This window comes from Empidonax traillii, unplaced genomic scaffold, assembly GCF_003031625.1.
Source record: "Empidonax traillii isolate 1590-97213 ecotype Southwest subspecies unplaced genomic scaffold, ASM303162v1 scaffold1322:size239206, whole genome shotgun sequence".
Taxonomy (NCBI): domain Eukaryota; kingdom Metazoa; phylum Chordata; class Aves; order Passeriformes; family Tyrannidae; genus Empidonax; species Empidonax traillii.
Genome location: NW_020956515.1, coordinates 2,465 through 6,812, shown reverse-complemented (window position 1 = coordinate 6,812; position 4,348 = coordinate 2,465).

Sequence of the window (4,348 nt, the reverse complement as noted above, 5' to 3'; positions counted from 1 at the left end):
AAAAAAAAAAAAAAAAAAAAAAAAAAAAAAAAAAAAAAAAAAAAAAAAAAAAAAAAAAAAAAAAAAAAAAAAAAAAAAAAAAAAAAAAAAAAAAAAAGCTAAATTCATGTTTTGCACTGTAACATACTCAGCCCCCTAGGGAAGAGGCTGCACTTAGCCCTCCTATTATCCATAGCTTTTCTGAGCCAGTAAATAAACTAACTCCCAGGAATCCAGCAAGTCCTAATGTCAACAAGCAGTGGGGGTGTTTGGAAGATTTAAGATGCTTTTGAATATAAACCTTTAGCCTAATTCAAGCCACTCACACTGTCAAACAACAGCCTTAAGAGCTCTTGCTTTCCACAATCCTCTACCATAAAACCATGGCCCTCTCTTTTTCCTTTCTACACCTTCACCTCCAAGACAGATTGCCACGATTCCTTTCTCAGTAAGGAGTTTCATGGAGTAAAAACATTCATCCTTCTTCACTGGAAGCTCTTCAGTAACTCTGATTCTTGCATGGACCCCCACTGACCACGAGTGAGGGCAGAGTTTGGCTCCATTTGAACAGAGCAGCTGTTAAAAAGGAGAAGCTTCAGCCTTATCTGACTTGGCTTCCTGTCCCTCAGGGTTGCAGATTCTCTGGGAACAACTGAGATCCACGGACACACAGAAATGATCCTTTTGTTCTGGGGGATTGTTTTTATCCTTTCTCGAGTGTGTATCAGTTTGTTGAAAATAATGTCCTGATGGGTAACTTTCTGCTGCAGTGATTGTAATAGTTTGTAATAATCGAGTGGACACGGTGCTTTGATCTAATACTGAAGAGATTAACTTGCATTTACAGATTCTACTCCCCTGTCTTTGTAAGACTGGATAAACAGGAATCCTTGCATCATTTTCTCCTTCTTGAGTAACTAATTAGGGACAATTATACTTTATGAACCTAATTCCTTAATGGATAAAGAAGAGTGAAAGTGATACTTGTATTTTGAAGTCTCATTGGAGGGGAGAAAAGCTAGATATGATAAAAGGGAGTAACAGTAACCAACACCATCAGGGCTGCACAGGAATGTTCATTCGCCAGAAGCTTCTTATTTTCTGCCCTCTTTACCTTCAAGTTGAGTATCTTCAGGTTTGTGCTCTTTAAATCCTTTAAAAGCCAGCAATAAAACCCATCTGGAAAAAAATCTGAAAAAAAACCCCCACTGAACACAACAAACTGGGAAAAAAATACTTCCCATTTTAAGAAAATTCCTTTGAAGGCATGGTTGTTGTTTTTTTAAACTTCTTGTTTTTGAAAGATTAGGACTCCTGCTTTTCTGGACAGCAGCAAACCTGAACGTAAGCACTGCAGTGAAATTTGTTTCCCTGTGATGAAGAACAGCATGTTGCTGAATGCACATTCCACGTGTTTTCCACGGGCAAAATCCACCCTGTCCCAGCTCCCCGTGGCTCACGGTAAGAGCAAAGTACACCTTGTCCTTTGCCAGGGCTGCAGGATTGAGCCCTCACTTCCAAAGGGAACGTGAAGAAATTGTTTTGTTCAGAGGTGCTGAGTGGGAGTGTTTCCCACAGCGCAAATTGCTACTCACTGAAAGGAGGGACTGTCCGTGTGGACCGAGGAATGGCAGGCATGGCACTCATCTCGAACTCCCAGCGCTTTTAAACAGCTGATAAAGGTGCACATCTGCATTCTGGCCACACAGGCCAGCTCGCTCTGACAGGAGGCTGCAGGCAGACCTTTGCAACGAAGCCTTCATCTGATGCTTGCACTGATGCCTGGAAGATGCACTGCAGACTGTCGGCCTTTCCCAGCCAGACAGTGCCAGTCAGGTGTTGCTCCGGTGCCTGGTGTGTGTGATTGGCCTCACTGCCTGAGGAATCGCAGGCAGGGAAGGTTCCCTGGGTGTCCTGGGAGGGAAAGCAGGAGGGGAGCAGCTCTCACAGCTGAGGGAAGGCAGAGCAGCAGCACTGAGACAGAGTAACTGAGATGGCTTCAGCCAGGAGACAGAGCAGATGGAGCAGTGGCAGCGAGTCCAGGCTGCTGGGCACCTCAGAGCCAAACTGCCCTTTGCCACACACCCCCTCTGGCTCCTTTTGTTTATTCCGGTGGTTCCTGCTAAAGCTTCTCCCTTCAGCCCAAGCTCTCTGGGCTCCAGCTGCACGTGCTGCCCTTCTCACCTCCGTGCTGTGCTCCCAGAGCTCCCCAGCAGTGACACACACAATCCGTGGAGCCAGCGTCACCTATCTGCAGAATCCCTGACTGGCCTTCAGTGCCAGGGGTGGGAGGAGGGGAGGCTGGAATAAGGGCAGCAGCTGGCAGACTGCTGCCTGAGCCATGGGAACACACACACATTCCAGGGATCCACTCCTGAGAGCATGAACCAGCACAGAGTGACAAACCTGGACACCCTTGGCTCCAGGGGAGGGAACTTCCAAAGCGCTGTAAATCCTTCCTCTCCCTTGCCCTCATCCACCTTTGGGAAAGTATTGCAGCAGTTGTGCTGTGCCCTGGCCTGGGATGAGAGCAATGGAGAGCTTTGGTATGAAAGTGGGGAGAGAAGCAGCCAGAAAGACAAGGGTAATGCACATCAGCGTGTGGTTTACTTAATGTAGCTTGGTGTTAATCATTTATGATAATTCACGATTTCCCCTAGTACACTGCCTAATGATATCTGTCACTGTAACAAGTTAATAAGCAACTCCCAGGTCTGCAGGCAGCCAGACCTGCTACATTATAGTGAAAAATGTTTACAATTTACTTTTAAATATTATTATTAACCTGCCCTTTCCAGCTCCATTTCTCCATGGATTTCTGCCTCTTGCTGCTTCCTTCCCTTCCCTCTCTCCTTCCTCCCCTTCCTGTCCCATTCAGCCCAAGGCAGTGACATGTGTTCTCATTCACTATCTGTGCTACTTTGCTATTGCAGTGTGTTATAAATAGTGCAGATTCAGGAGGACAGTTCATTCTGAAAAATTATCTTTAGAGATGACCTTTGAAACTCCAACTGTATCTTTCCCGTTTTTCACAGCATGCTTTGGATCATGATGCTCTTAATTTGGTGTAGGTTATTAATTACAAAAGAGCATAGAATCTGAGCAGTAAGCGGAGGATTTAAACAATGAAGTGGATAATTAAAAAGGATTAATGAGGTGGATTAAATAAAGGGATTGAGGCCAAATGGAGCACAAATTTTCAAAACATTAGTGGCCCCAAAACTCTCACATCCAAGGGCACGTCCCTCTTTCCAGCTAGATGTTTGGTTTTTATCCACCAATGTCAATCGTTCTTTCACGCCAGGTTTATGAGTGCAATCCCAGGAGAGCTGAGCAGCATCCACAGTCTTTTCCTAGCCCTAAATGCCCTTCCTATCCAGTACAAGTTCTCCAGCTGGTTTGCTTTCAAGTCTTTGCTGCACCTGTTTCTATTACTATGTAAAAAAAAACAGATGACACTTATCCTGTCTTTGCAAGCTAGTGAAACAGTTCTCAAGTAAACACTGAGAAAGACTGGGGAAGAGAAAGGCTCGACTTGGATTCTGAAGCAGCAGATCTTGCCTAATCCAGGAGGGCCGCGCAGGTGGCTCCTCCAGCCACGGGAACAGCACCCCCTCATCGTTCCACTGCTTATGTGCCTCACAGCCCCGCTCCCTCTGGATGCTCAGCTGCCGATCCGTGACAGGGAATCCCGCGGAGGGACTGGGCTCGGAGCACCCGTGACGGTGGGGATCGATTTATTCCTTTGGCTGTTTCGGGGGGTGCCCTCGGCACCCTCAGCCGGCTGTGGGAGGCGGGCCGGGCCTGCCCCCTGCCGGCGCTTCCCGCCCTTCCCGCATTCCCGCCCTTCCCGCGTTCCCGCCCTTCCCGCATTCCCGCCCTTCCCACATTCCCGCGCTGCCGGGCCGCACAGGGCAGCGGGTATCGACAGGGGGCAGGTTAAAGCTCTCTCTAATTTCTGTGTACCTGCTTGTCTTAAGCCTCATATGAACCCCAGGGTACCCTGCGTTGTGCCGGAATCCCTGGATTATCCCCAGACCCGCGATAAGCGCTGGCTGTGACCTCGGTTAGCAGTTACAGCTGTGGTGGGGCATCAAACCCAGCAACAACCCAAACATCAAGTGCCAGCCTTTCCACTGTTTATCCAAGGGCTTTTTCCCGTTGGCTGTCACCGTTTGCACCGTTCCATTGCCGTTCCATTGCCGTTCCATTGCCGTTCCAGTGCCGTTCCATTGCCGTTCCATTGCCGTTCCATTGCCGTTCCAGTGCCGTTCCAGTGCCGTTCCATTGCCGTTCCAGTGCCGTTCCAATGCCGTTCCATTGCCGTTCCAGCCGTTCCCGCCCCGGCCCTGACCGCGGACAGGCGGCA